Consider the following 15571-nt stretch of genomic DNA (forward strand, 5'->3'; position numbering starts at 1 on the left):
CCATGATCCCAGGGTCCTGGGATGGAGTCCCACATCAGGCTCCCTGCTCAGTGGGGAGCCTCCTGCCCCCCCTGCTTGTGCTCTCTCTCTCTCTCTGGCATATAATAAAATCTTTTTTAAAAATGAAATTAAGAAAACAATTCCATTTACAACAGCACCCAAAGAAATAAAATACTTAGGAATAAACTTAACAAAAGTGTACGACCTATACACTGAAGCTTACAAAACACCTCTGCAAAATTCAAGACCTAAATCAGCAGGAAGACGTTCCATGTTCATGGATTAGAAGACTTAAGATGGAAACACTCCCCAACTGATCTGCAAATTCAATACAATCACTCCATTAAAATCTATAACCTGTTTATAAACTAGCACTTCTAACATCAAATGTGTGGGTCTTCCACACCAACTAATTCTCCAATTCTCTGCAAACACCAACTGGGTGTCCTACAATTTCAATTCTGACACTCAGTACCCAGAGTTAGCACATGCCCACAGGTTAAGAGTTCAGCCCCACAAAACCCCATTTGAGATACTGGTTGGAAGTTCTGAGCCTCCCATACTTCTGACCAACCATCTGTAAGTCAGGGATTCCCATGATCCCCTCACAGGTCCAATAATTTATTTTAACAGCTCACAGAACTCAGGGAAACACTTTAGTTACCAAATTATTATAAAGGATACAAGTGAACAGCCAGATAAAGAGGGACACAGGTATGTGGGAAGGGGCACAGAGCTCTAGGAAGCCACTCTGGGCAGGCCACCCTTCCAGCACCTCAATGTGTTAGCCAACTTAGGAGCTCTCCAAACCCATTGTTTAGGGGTTTTATGGAGGTTCCACTAACCGGCATGATTAAGTCACTGGCCACCGAGACTGAATTCAATCTCCAGCCCCTCTCCCTTCCCCTAAGGTCAGGAAGTGGGGCTCAAAGTTCCAACCTTCCAATTACATGGTTGGTGCCTCTCTCCCCAAGCAGCCCCCATGCTGAAGCTTCTAGGGGCCCACTAAGAGTCACTTCATTAACATCAACTCAAGGTAAGGTTGAAAGAGGCTTCTTATGAACAATGAAAGATGTTCTTCTCCCCCTTCTCATTCAGGAAATTCCAAGTGTTTTTAGGAGCTCTGGGTCAGGAAGCAGAGACCAAATATATATTTATTGCATTACAGTATCACAAAATCCAATCGGTCTTTCTTGCAGAAATTAACAAGCCAATCCTAAAATTCATGTGGAAATCCAAGGGATCCAGAAAAGCCAAAACAATCTTGGAAAAGAACAAAGTTGTAGGACTCGGACTTCCCAATTTCAGAAATCACTACATAACTACAGTAATCAATACAGTGTGATACTAATATAAAGCTGGACATATCAATCAATGGAGTAAAACAGAGTCCAGAAATAAATCCCTAAATTTATGGCCAACTGATTTTTGACAAGAGTGTCAAGACAATTCACTGGAGGAAAAAAATGGTCTTTTCAACAATGGTGCTGGGACAACTAAATATCCACACACAAAAGAATGATGCTGGACTCCTACCACACACTATTATGTAAAATTAACTCAAGATCTATCACACATCTAAGCGTTAAAACTACAAAATTCTTAGAGGAAACCATAGGAGTCAATCTTCATGAGCTTAGATAGGCAATGGTTTCTTAGGACACCAGACGCACAAACAGAAGAAAAATAAACTGGACTTACTCAAAGTTAAGACCACTTGTGCTTCAAAGGACACCATCAAGAAAGTCAAAGGACAACTCGTGTAATGGGAGAAAATATTTATAAGTCATATCTGAGAAGGGACTTTCATGCAGAATATAACTCTTACAATTCAACAAAAGAAACAACTCACATAAAGAATGAACAAAGGATATGAATAGACATTTCTCCCCAAAATGATAAATGGCTAATAAGCACATGAAAAAAATGCTGAATCATGAGTCATTAGGGAACTGCAAATCAACACTACAATGAGATACACTTCACACCCACCAGGATGGCTAAAATAAGCTCCAAAATAACAAGTGTTAATGAGGATATGGAGAAATTGGAATCCTCATACGTTGCTGTAAAAAAAATATAGTGCAGCCACTTTGGAAAATAGTTTGGCAGTTCCTCAAAAAGCAAAACAGAGTTAACATAGGAATCAACAATTCTACTGCTAGGTACGCACCCCCAAAAAATGAAGACATAAGGCCACACAAAAACTTGTCCGTGAATGCTTAGAGCTGCATTATGCAAAACAGCCCCCCCAAATGGAAAAACCCACATGTCCATCAATGGATGAATGTGTAAAGAAAATGGGGTATATCCATATATTATTATTATATATAAAAAGGAATGGAATGCTGATACATGCTACAGCATGGATAAACTTCACCATTATGCCAAGTGAAAGAGGCGAGTCACAGAAGACTCCACATTACAGGAAATGTCCACCATAAGCAAATCCATAGAGACAGAAAGTAGATCAGCGGTTGCCAGGAACTGGGAGATCAGTAACGGTAGTTTTCCTTTGGGGAGGATGGAAACAGCCAGCAATTCCACAGCAGTGGTGGTTGCACAACAGAATGAAAATACTAGAAACCATGGAGTCGTACACACTTAACACAGTGAATTGTATGGTATGTAAATTTATCTCAATAAAGCTGTGATCTTAAAAACATACCCACGAGAAATAATCGTCCTCCTTTTGATTCGTTGCGGACAGGAAAGGAGAATTATAACCAAACTGGGTTCTGTGTGAGCCTCCGAAGTGCTCTCTTTAAGGCAAGGCTATGACCCTCCCCAACCACTCTGGCCTCTCAAACGCTCTTCTGGGCCATTCTGCATTGCTGGCTGTGAACTAGACGCTTAAATTCATCAGAGAAAGCATTCCCAGGGAAAGAAATGAGCTATAACGGTCCTGAATTTTAGTTCTCATTCGAGAAGATATATTTCCCACCCCCAAAGAATATGCATTTTTCCCACACTGTAAGAGTATAGCAATCTCATTTCATATTCCTACTCTCCAATGCAATAAAACGAAAAAAGCAGCTCACAAAATAGATTATTTCTGTCTCATGCTGAACCTTCTCAAGCAAAGAGTCCCACCACCATGACATTTCTGGAACTGCCTGGGTGAACCAGGCTCACTAGGGTGATCCCAAAACACAAACAGCACTAATCTTCTAGGCAGGAATGGATTTTTAAAGACACAGCAAGAAAAAAGATAAAATAATGTATTACACATGTTGCAACTCAGAAATTCCAGTATTCAAGACCATGACTGAAAGTGGGCGGGGGGTGGGGGTTGGCGGGGGGAAAGGTCAGGCCATGATGAGATTAAGAAAAGGAAGTAGATTTCTGGGTTGGAAAGGATAGTAAACATAGATCATGTTGCCTGACAACTCCCCCCACACACACCCCTGGAATTTTTTTTTAATTTATTTAAATTCAATTGGTTAACATAGCGTATTATTAGTTTCAGAGCTGGAGGTCAGTAATTCATCAGTCTTATGTAACACCCAGTGCTCATTCCATCGCGTGCCCTCCTTAATGCCCATCACCCAGTTACCCCATCCTCCTTACCCCCCTCCCCTCCAGCAACCCTCAGTTTCCTATGATTAAGAGTCTCTCATGGTTTGTCTCCCTCTCTGATTTCATCTTTTTACTTTTCATTCCCTCCCCCTATGCTGTTTCTTAAATTCCACGTGAGTGAAATCATGGTATTTGTCTTTCTCTGACTTACTTTGCTTAGCATAATATACTGTAGTTCCATCCACGTCGTTGCAAATGGCAAGATTTCGTTCCTTTTGGTGGCTGCATAATGTTCCATTGTATATATATACCACCTCTTCTTTATCCATTCATCTGTCGATGGACATCTAGGCTTCTTCCATAGTTTGGCTACTGTGGACATTGCTGCTATAAACATTGGGGTGCAGGAGCCCCTTTGGATCCCTACATTTGTATCTTTGGGGTAAATACCTAGTAGTGCAATTGCTGGGTTGTAGGGTAGCTCTATTTTCAACTTTTTGAGGAACCTCCATACTGTTTTCCAGAGTGGCTGCACCAGCTGCATTCCCACCAACAGTGTAGGAGGGTTCCCCTTTCTCCGCATCCCCGCCAACATCTGTCGTTTCCTGACTTGTTAATTTTAGCCATTCTGAACGGTTACACCTGGAATCTTAATCTCTTCTTTAAATGCTTGCCATGCTTAAATACCACCCCTGTTGAAGAGATCACTCTCTCAGGCAACAGCTCTGTTAGCAAGTTCTCCCTTTTATAGCAAGCAAAAATCGGTCTCCATAGAGATTCAGAATCTACTCTGTCCTCAAACATGTAAAGATATTTCTCATCACCCCGGCAGCCGCAGGCCTTCTGTTCCGCACATCATAGCTCTTCTGATATTTAGAGTTCAAAGGGCATCACGGGTGAGGCTCCACTACTCTCCTCAAAAAGGTGTCTCAGGTGCTGGCAGCTCTACGGAGCACTAGACCACGAGTGCCCTCCGGGGGCAGCCGAAACGAGGATAAAGGGAGGAGTAGCAAAGTACACGAGAAGGAGCCAGGGAGGGAAACTAGAGGCGCCCAAGAGGGCCAGTTGTCCCAGCAAGCTGTGCTTCCACCCTGACGCCAACCAAACCCTGAGCAGCAGGGGGCGCGGGATCTCCAGACACCGGAGTCCCTCCGCGCGTGGCTCAGCCACTAGGCTGCCCTGGTCTTTAATCTGTGTACAGTGGAGACCACAGATACCGGTTCCTTTTTCTCACCAAGAGTTGAGAAAATGGAGGTACCGTGTACTTTCTCTCTGAAAGGAGCAATAATACAGAGACAGACCAGTTATTACTAAGAACAAGGGAGGGAAAGTTCATCTCTGGAGACCTTTCACTTCTCGCTTTCGATCCTTTCCCTCATCTTCCCAGGTACCCTGCATCCAGCCCTCCTCCCGGGGCAGCAGTGATCCTCTCCCAAGATTTCTTTCCCCTCTTCCCTCGTCCCCACCAAAACGCCCTGGTCGGTGTTCCGAGTCCCTCCCCCCGCTCTACATGCAGCTAACCTAGTTACATAAACTAACCCCTGGTAGGACAATACTGGCAGCAAGGGGCCTAATTAACTAGCCCAGCCCGGTGATGCGTGTACCTTCACGGCATCTATGGAAACCGAATAGTCTCACGTGCTAGTCACCAGCCAGAGTCTCCAGATCAACAGAGTGGGTATTTGGGGACAGAGAGGTCTTTCAACTAAAGCCTTCAAATCACAACATGGAAGCTTCCATCTTTTCTGCCCAAGGGCAGGTGGTGGCTCTCCACAGAGAATTAGAGGCTGGGATTATGGACTCGTAAGGGAGGTAAGCAAGGGATAGCAGAAAGTACCCAGGCTTTGGAGTCCGATCTGGGTAACTATCTGGGCTTCAGTTTCTATAAAATAGGACAAAGTCTCCCCTTCTTGCAGAGCCACTGTAAAGATTCAAGGAGATAATGCACATAAAGTGCTTGGTTCTTACACATTTTCAGCTCCCTGTAGGTTAGTTCTCCTTGTTATACTTGGTTCATTCATCAGTTGTGAGTTTTTATTTGTTTCTTAGATTAACTGTGTCTTCCCTAACTAGACTGCCATGACTAGGGGCCGCTGTATCCACACACAGCACAAAGCCTGGCCCCTCAAACAAATGAGCCCATGGTAGTTTTTCCTATTAAGCAAAAACCTTTAGATATGTTCTTTTACTACCTTTAGGCAATCCCAGTCTGTTAAGCTTGCATCTAATGACCCAACATCCCATGGTGATCGCCCAACAGTCCTCATAGCAGAGGCATTAATCACCACCACCACCCATCATACAGCAAATACTTTTGCAGTGATGTGTCAGGGTAATCCAGGTAATCTAGAGAAAGCAGGAAGCCTGAGGAATCAAGAGTCACAGTAACAATTCCTCTCACCAAAAGGAAGAGAAAAATGATAAGCCACAAAGATAATCAAGAAGTCCAATCGAAGAGTCCACAAGGGTAGCCAGTGAGACAGGCAGAAATGAGGGGGAACATGGACTGTGAAGACAGTTTCCCAGAGAGAAGAAATGATGGAAGAGAAGCATGAACACATTAGGAGAGCATCTCCAAAGGCTTTCGCCCCCACCTCCTGTTTTATTCCAACAAGGCAGGACACTGATGTCCAATGATCAAGTGTTTTGATCGAGGTCACCCAGTTAGTTACAGACTCAAGGTGAGACTATGACCCAGGTGTCCTGGCCTCCAAGTCAATGCTCTAAAAATCGCAGGACAGAATCAAATGAAAAGACTGGGCAGTCCCAAACCCCAGCTCTGCCTCTTTTAAACTAGTCTACCAATAGGAGCCAACTGGTCAACCTCCCTGCGCCTCCTCTTCTTCATGGGAAATGGAACCTTGCGGGGTTATCAAGGGGATTACATGGGACTGTGAGAAGAACATGTTGTAGCTCATCTGGGCTCCAGTCCTTTATTCGAAAGTTACAGAGCACAGGGCGCCTGGGTGGCTCAGTCGGTTAAGCTTCCAATTCCTGACTTCGGCTCAGGTCATGATCTCAGGGTGGTGAGATCAAGCCCTGAGTCTGCTTTAGACTCTCTCTCCCTCTTGCTCAGCCCCTCCCCTACTAAAATAAATAGATAAATCTTTGAAAAAACATACGATAAAGAGCACTTTTTATTTGCCAAAGATCAGGGAGGCAAGAAGAAGAGACTGTAATGGTGGAGGATAATAATAAGGAATGACTAAGCTCCGTCCTAACAAAGAACTAGGTTTGTTAAGGATTGTCCAGAGGACCTTGAACAAATACAAGAGGAATCAGGTTACAGAAAAGGAAATGGTCCAGGACAGGGACAGAAGGGGTTGCAGGCAAAGGTCTCTCTGGGACACGGAGAAATGCTTTAGAAAACAAAAGACAGACTCTGCCAAACCTGGCCTAAAACCTGAACTTCATAAATAACACTGTTTGCCTCCCAGTCTGAGATGCCAACAAAGCACAGCAAGTGTTTGGATTTGTCTGATGAAAGACTTAAGGAGAAACTGATATTTTAAGTAAAGATTTTTGTGGAGAGGTGGAAAAGATTCGCCTTATATACCACAGAGTTAAACAAACCCATTTAGATGTCCTTGTTAGTGGTCTACCTCATCCTTGGAGTTTTGGGAGGTTCAGAGAAGAGAACACTAGGGAGGGGATGAGGCCAAAAGCCAGCCGGCATGGGCCAGAAGGCAGCCACTGGGGCAGAGGGAAACGCTGCAACAGGTGCTGAGCCAGGACCCTCATCTACAAAGGAGCCTTCCACCAGAGGCTCACCAGTCATGAGCCACAAGGTTCCTGGAGCATGAACAGCAGGGGCAAGGGCAGCGGGGGTGAAGGCCAACCAGATGACCGGCCATCTCAGTTTGCCTAGAGCGGTCCTGGTTTTAGCACTGAAAATTCCACATCAGAGGAATCCCCAGTGCTGGGCAAACCCTGTCCCTGTCCTGGTTGGTCACCCCAAGTGCAACTGTCCCCTACCCTGTTCTGCCTAGCAAGATGGGAGTACTAGAGGTGCCAGGAGCCTTACCAGCCAAGCACACCACCTCTCCTACAGGAGGGCCTTCTTAATGCCTCAGCTCCTGGGGAAAGGTAAAGAAAAGGAAGAAATAGGAGCGAGCAAGACCAGCCCCTTGGGATGTCTTGCAGGCACCAGCTTGCCAATTACCGGGATGCCCCCTGAAAAGTGGCACTCAGCCACACCAGCTTCTTCCTCCGTCATCTGCCCCGGATGGGGGGTGGGGAGGGGGCAAATGAACAAAGTAAAATGCTATTCAAGGACATAGCAATTAGGGGCGCCTGGGTGGCTCAGGTCATGATCTCACGGTCCTGGGATGGAGCCCCACACCGGGCTCCCTGCTCAGTATGGAGTCTGCTTGTCTCCCTCTCCCTCTGCCCCTCCCCACCACTTATGCTCTCAAATAAATAAAATCTTTTAAAAAATTTTTAACGAAAAGAACATAGCAGTTAATAACCACATTAATATCAATGTGTGTATTTCTGTACAAATTCCAAGAACTGTAAACCCTTCACCCATTACCACAGTCTTATCCTGTTGGGCCACTTTTCCCACATATACAAAACCAAACCAAAGGAAAACCACGGTTCCATCATCACCACTGTCCCACTAACCTCTCTGGGCTTCAGCCTCCCTAAACAGGAGTAAGAATACCTGTTCTTCCCACTCTCAGTAGGAACAGAGTGTGTATGAGGCTCAATGGAGTGATCGATATGAACAGATTCTGAAAAGCAGAAAGTCCTACAAGAGCAAGAGGTGGTACTGTTAAAATACGGTGGAAGTGTGGCACCAGGTCCCCGCCTGCTAGGATGAGGAGCAGGAGGTACATCAGAGGGAGAAGGTAGGGTAGAGCCAAACCAAAGCATCAGACTTTCTGGGCTGGGGGCCACAGACTCTACCTTTCTAGAGCCCTACCTGCTCCCAGGATGCAGAGCAATGTGCTCTCATTGGGGGACCACCTTCAGACACCATCTCTCTCCCAGAAAGGGAGAGACAGAGGCAGTTCTTAAGATGCCATGGCCTAGGATTGCAACCATAAAGCATCTCCAGACTGTTAGCACTATTGGTTTCCACTATGGGAGAACTCAGAGGCAGCGTGGTAGAGTGGAAAGGGTCTACATCTCAACATCATCACATACGGACTGTGGGATCTCTAGAGTTACTCACCCTCACGGAGTGAGCCTCAATTTCATCATCTGACAATGGAGACAATACCTAAGTGAAGGCTCAGATATGAAAATTAAATGACTTATGTACAGCGCGGAGAGCACCCCGTCACATGGAAAGTCTTCCATCAAGAGCTCTGATGGCAAAGGAAACGCTCAAGACACCCTGGATTCCCTTCCCTCCTTAGGCTCACTGCCCTGCTGCCCCAGCATGATCAGCCCAGAAGTGCTGGGCACGCAGAACACCCTCAGGGACTGTCGGAGGATTCACTAACGGGCTGTGAAGGTCCACTAGTCTATTCAGTTGATAATTTTCCTTCTGGAAGGACACAGAGCCTTTACCACAGGTTTATGGGACTTGGTGAAATGTGGCAAAAACCACAAGACCAATCAATATCCGTGTTCTTGCCTTACTGAAAACACACAGCTTGATGGCATTATCCAACCCCCGTAAGAAGATCTTGTGAGTTCTGGCCAATTAAATGTGAATAGAAGTGATGTGCACCCCCACCAAACCTGGTTATTAAGAAAAGTCTCCCACAGGACATCCTTGTTGTCTTTCCCATTCAAGGAGGGTAAACAAGGTGGAAAGAGTCTGGGTCTGCATGCAACTAAGGACTGTGCAGTGAGAAGTGAGAAATACTGACTGATAGAAACCACTGAGATTTTGGTGGGTGGTAGCCAGCCTCCAAGACAGCTCTAAATGACTCACCTCCTGGTATTCACACCCCTGTGTGGTTCCCTCCGTGTGTGAATAGGCTGATCTGAGTAACCAGTAAGAGGTGACAGAAATGACAGAGTATGAATTCTGGAGCTGGGTTTTTAAGACATTAAATGAAGACATTACCTCTCTCTCTCTCAATTCATTCGCTCTGGGGAAACTAACTGCCACATCATGAAGACACCCACACAGCTCTATGGGCAGGTCTGTGAGGAAACAGTCAGCTCCAATTTGCTAGCCATGCAAGTACGCCATCTTGGAACTGGATTCTCCAGTCAAGTCTTCAGAGGACTGCAATCTCCTAAGAGACTTGGAGCAAGAGCCCCCCCAGCTAAGCTGCTCCTGGAAACTTGACCCACAGAAACTATGTGATGTAATAAATGATTATGGTTGTTTTAGGGCACTAAATTTTGAGGTGATTGGCAACTAATACACAATATATCTGTTGTTTTAGCTGAAGTTCTTTACCAAGTCAATACATTTTGTATCCAAAGGAACTGTCCAATGCATTCTACTATTCCTTTGGGTTACAGGTAACGTTTAACGTGAGGGACAGATAGTGGGCACCCCCTCTTACACACTCTCTCTCACGGATATAGAGATGCTTACATACACACTCCAAGCCAATCCACAGCTACTGTAACTTTCTTTCAGTTAAGGAGGGTATTCTGTCTGTGGATTCATGGATAGGGAGGAGCCTGAGCAACCCCAGGGAAATGCCCAGTGTACGTCTCTAACACCATAGTAAAACACAATTATGTGTGTATGCACACGTGTGTGTGTATGTTAAGGCACAGGAGAGATGCCATCAGGTTTCTGATTAATGGGACAGCAGAATGGGAGGCAGGCAATGGAGTAGGATGAAGAATGGGTTTAGAAATCAAGCACAGAAAGAGCAGGAAAAGGTCCACACACACTGACTTCAAGAAAACAGAGCTCTGAGATTTACCTCTAGTGCCCCCGAGTCCCTGGACCACTTCAGCTTTAAAGCAAAAAACAGCAACACACCATGTTGCTTCCAGACAGCACTCCTAGAGATGGTGGTGATGGGTACCATTAAATCAGATCAATAGCTACAAGAGCATCCAGAAACACATGCCAACCCAAATCCAGTTAAACTGCATGCAAATAGCAAATCAATAGCATTGCAGAAGTGCAGAGGGACAGACAAATGGCTCTGGGGGGGGGGGCGGGTAGCAGGAGTGGCCCAGAATTTGAATGTATGGATCAGCGCGGCTGAGAGGCTGAAATCGACCAAGAGGAGAGAGAAGAATAGAAAATGTGGGGAGGTGGCCCCGCCGCAGGAGGCTCTTGCAAGTGCAAACCCTGCTGTGCCTCCTAATCGGGGGCAGGGAGGTGGGGGGAGCATCCACACAGGACAAAGTCAGAGAAGCAGAGGAAGACGGCGCTCCAACTTTCAGCTCCCACCTGTGTCACCAGAACCAAGGCCCCTGAGGACTCAGAGTAGGACAGAGACTCAGAGGCCAAGTCCCAAGATGACCAGAATCTCAGAATCCTTGTACACTTTTGCATGAGTCACCCATCCTCCCACAGAAGCTCAGAGCTGCTGCCCTGTGGCCTGCACCCTGGTTGGCCTGACGCAATCGCCTCTTCCAAAAGTCCCAGAGTGTCATCATGCCAGAAAGGCCAAGAGGCACTTCTCTGTCTCCTCAAAGGCAGCTCCCTTCACGCCAGCTGAGAAGCAATTAAAGATAAAGACACGAAACACAACCCTCTTACTACGGTTCTTCCACCAACTGGTCTCCTGAAGTTTGGCAAGCCACCTGACATCAGATTTCCCACCAGGAAAAGGTAAGGCATTACCCACCTCTGCAGCATGGGAGGGGGCCAGGAATGTATCCAGAAGGAGTGGGAAAACGAGCGCACAAGCCCAGCGTGTCATACCAGGAAAACAGAATCTGAGGTTCTAGTTTGACATTTTTTTTTCAAAATCTGCTGTTGATTCTGCTTTGCAACAGGATATAGTAATTTACAAGACTGAAGCTCCATAAGGAAAAGCACACAATCTTGCATTCCTTTTTGTATCCAGCCCAGAATTAGAAGAGGTTAGATAAAAGAGTAAGGGAGGTAGGGATAGTGAGATCATGAGCCCAGATTTCTATAATTAAATACTTGGTTGAATCAACACAATTTTTTAAAATATTAAGTGAAGGATCCCCATCTGGTAGGCTTTGCACGTGCTATTTTCCAGCCCTGAAATCCCTTCTTCTCCATTAAATCTCTTCAAATTCCACCATCTTCAAGATGCAGGTCAATCTCATTTTCTTCCCTACACAACATTCTCCAACCCCTCCAGCCCACAGCAGAATGTCCACCTCTGAAGATCTGGAGCATTTGTTGGGACCGATCTGGACAGTACTAACCTGGGTTGTTTTAATGTTTTCACTTGCTCATATAACAGTTTTCACTAGATTCCCTAAAATCTTAGGATCCTAGATTGCATTACGTACCTAAATCATGTCCCCTACAACACTTAATCACATATACACAGGGAGACAAATACAGAAGGTTTTGAATTTGAAAAGCGTTTGGAGTTCCCACTTCAAAAGTCAATTCACAATATTCCATTGCCTGGACCAATTTAAGTGACACGGACAAATCAAAGGACATGCCGTCCACCACATGCACCAAGTTCATTTAGGACGAGGCCTTTGGTGTTCTAGAAAGCAGGTCTGTTCGTCACTGCTGCTCTTGAAATTCAGTTACCCTTCCCTGAGTCTCCACAAAGGTCAAAAGTGTCCCAGCCATCCTCCTGCTTTGAGGCAGATCCCCAGATGGTGACAGTAATTGCCAAGTTACAAAGCAAACTTGGGTCTGCCCCCTCCCTGCACAGACCTGGCTCTCCCCCGGGAGATGTCAAAGGCTTCCGCTTCTCAGAGTCCGAAGTAAATGCCAGTTCTGCAGCTAGAACAGGTGTCCCCCTCTCAAGATCACATCCACAAATTCAGGACATTTGTACCAACTGTTCCTGTCCTCCAGTACTGGACATCTTCCAGAATGAGAAAGAAATTCATCTTCCCACGATTCCAAGAGCCTGTCTCCCCCCGCCCCCTTGCAATCTATAAAAGTCAAAAGCCTTTGCAGATACTCAGCATGCACACTGTCCTTGAGGAGCCTGCAGCCCGACATGATCCAGACAGTCCTTCCTCCATCCCCTAGCCAGCCGCCGTGACCACGCAGGACAGAAAAACTTGAAGATGGCACGCCAATCTTCAAAGCACCAAGAGGATGCATAAAGGACAGCCGTGTGCTTCAGCAAGACAAAGTGCTAAGGTCACTGCCGCGATGAGGTTCTATCTACGAAACACAGCAGCGGTGCAAAAGGCCAAAACCTAAGTCAAGCAGGTCGGGTCAGACGTCTGCACTGCAGAATCACAGCTTGAAGGATGAACAGTGCTTGTCCCGTGGAGACAGTGGAAGGCCGTTCCTGATGGGCACCAACACGCACACACACAGTCCACATGGCCCGTGGGCGCTGCACGCCCTTGAACCCCGAGACAGAGGGATTGGCGCCCACTTTGTTCAGATTTACATGGCAGCTTCGTGGAGGATGGACTGGAGGGGGCAAGAGGACAGACCAGTAAGAGAGAAGGACCAGAATCAGGGCAGGATGAGGGGGTATCCGAGAGGCAGTGGGGACAGGCCTGGGAAACTTAGATGTGGCCATTAGGGAAGGAGGGAAGGAGGGAGGCCGATCCAGGAGGATTTCCAGGATCCCTCTAATCGAATTCATCTTCACTGTTCACCCTCTCCCCACGGCCCTCCGCTCACACCACTACAGCTTTGTTTTGAGATACATTATCCATTATACCTGTGCTCGCTTGGACTCACTCCTCAGATTTGTGTAATTGAGCATAAATGTAGTATTGATGGTGGTGTCAGCTGCATTTTATCCCATTTAATTCCTACGGTGTCCTTTGGAGCCGAATTCATTTTCTCTCCCTTTCAGAATACGTTTCAGTTTTGTGACAATGTCTTCTCTTCCTTCCTTCCTCCCTGCCCAGCTCACTTTGCATAAAGTTGGTGGGGGCAGGAACTAGATCGGCTTCTATGTTCTACTTCATGCCAAGTAGGTTCTTGGCACTCAGTGAATGCTGGTTACTTCTACCAACCACAGAAATAATAACAACAATCTATAAATACCTTGGCTTCCCGCAGTTAAGAGGAATTAACCACACTGCAATTAAGGAAAGGCTGGAGAAAACATTTAGTTAGCAACTTCTCAATGCAGACAACAAGATTAAGGCAATAAATACCAGTTCCAGCATATTTCTTTGGTGGAGTTTTATATAACAGTCCAATAAAATGTGAAAGACCACCCAATGCCACAGCAGAATGCTAACAACATGAGTCACCCGACGGCTAACACTGAAGAGATTGATCACATAAAAGAGAATAATAAACATCAGTAATTTATACTGCTGTCAGATTATAAAAAGGAGAGATTGTTCTAAAATCTCATTCACATAAAATATCACTTTTAGAACAATCGAACAAGATAGCATGACCTCATTTATAGATTCTAGGGAAAACTATAAATGGTCTCTGGGTTCAGACACAATGGTAGCCAAGAGGAGTATGAAATCTACTAGAGTTGGTTCTATCGAGAATAGATTAAGACAGGTAAGGGATCAACTATTTGATGGGATTGAAAAGTCTCCTGTGGCGAGTTCGGGAAGTATAACCAAATGCTAGGTATCTAATAAAACGATGACTTGCCTTTGCTGTTAAAGAGTTTAATTCAAAACGTCTAAGCTTAAACACCGAGAACATAGACAAATTCAGTGGACTCACATAACAAGCACACACCTGGAGAGTATTTTAGGCGAATGGCTGCTAGAAAGTGAACACGGGTGGAACCAAAGCAATGGACCCAGAAATCCCAGCCAATGTGTGACATCATGACATTCCATCAGTACTATCGCTGGATCTCGAGGACGCCAAAGTTTCAGTTGGGTGCCAAGTCAAGAGATCACAAAGGACAAGACAAAACACCGAGCAAACAAGGAAACCCGGGCACAGAGATCTCTAGTTTCAGAAGATAGATCTCTGCCCCATCATGGCACCCAGAGCACTGGGTATACCCGGGGTAAGTGGGGTAAACTGAAGGGGTCTGGAGCCCAGGAGAGGCCGCTTACAGCCCACAGGGCTGAGGGAACCAATATGGAGACACAGGAATTAGGTCCTCATCAGCATATTTTACACTAATGTCAGTTTCAGAACACAGTTACCACCACTTTCCGTATTACTTTAATGAGCTGAGATTGCAGCGAACATTTATTAAGTGCTATTATTAAATCATAGTCATCCCATTATTCCCATGATCTCCCATCATCAGGTAATTCTGTCCGAAGGTAATGCTCCACGTTCCACCTCACCTGAAGCTCAGGCAGGAATCTAGGGTTTTTCCTTGACTGACTACTCCTCTCTACACCAAAGCCATTTCTCGTTTGATCTGACCAAGTTGGAGAGAAAGTGATCGTACACAGTAGCATTGCTTTGCATCCATGTACCTAATCTCCCCAGACATAAATCTCCTATCATGAGTTCCCATGGATCCCCTTGTCGGGGGAGGCATATGTGACTTGCACCCTCTCCAAATGCTTCACCTCCCAAAGTCTGAGGACGCCCTCACTTTCTGCTTGAAGGAGTACTGTTTGATGTAATACACCCAGTACTTGGCTGAGTCAGGTGGCCATGACCTCCTCCCCTCCCAGGGACTCGGTCTTGACATTTCCCACCACCCTCCGCCGTGAGGAGAAGGTTTTGGCACACCTTTTCATGCACATCCTGGGGTCAGTGGGTCTAGGACACACACATGCCACTGCCACCAAACTAAATTTCTCGATAACCACGAAGGACTACATTATGCGGCTTACGGTTCTCAAAGTATTTTCACACATGATTTTATTGGATCCTGCTAATAATCCCACAGCACAAGCAGACAGTGTTGCTAGCTCTATTCCACAGGGGAGAAGCCTGGAGAAATGTAGACCCCTGCCCAAAGTTTCACAGCAGTGCAGGGACAGAAAGGCAGAGCTGCTGACCCCCCGTCTGGTGCTCTTTCTGCCTCTAAATCACAATCAAGAAAAAAAAAAAAAGATGCCACCGGATAACCCTGGAGCCCAGAGA

General features: G+C 45.9%; 1 protein-coding gene across 7 annotated transcripts in view; it reads right to left on the reverse strand.

Annotated features, from left to right (window-relative positions):
- NOS1AP (nitric oxide synthase 1 adaptor protein) overlaps positions 1-15571 on the reverse strand; it is a 288491-nt gene that overhangs the window by 197855 nt on the left and 75065 nt on the right. The window contains exon 1 of one of the 7 annotated variants that reach the window (XM_078078431.1): positions 2669-2827. The exons of the other annotated variants lie outside the window; for them this stretch is intronic. The gene's annotated coding sequence lies outside the window, so the exon portion shown is untranslated. Of the gene's footprint in view, positions 1-2668; positions 2828-15571 lie in introns of those variants that run through there. 7 annotated transcript variants of the gene reach the window in all.

The sequence above is a fragment of the Halichoerus grypus genome, chromosome 7 (assembly GCF_964656455.1).
Source record: "Halichoerus grypus chromosome 7, mHalGry1.hap1.1, whole genome shotgun sequence".
Classification (NCBI taxonomy): domain Eukaryota; kingdom Metazoa; phylum Chordata; class Mammalia; order Carnivora; family Phocidae; genus Halichoerus; species Halichoerus grypus.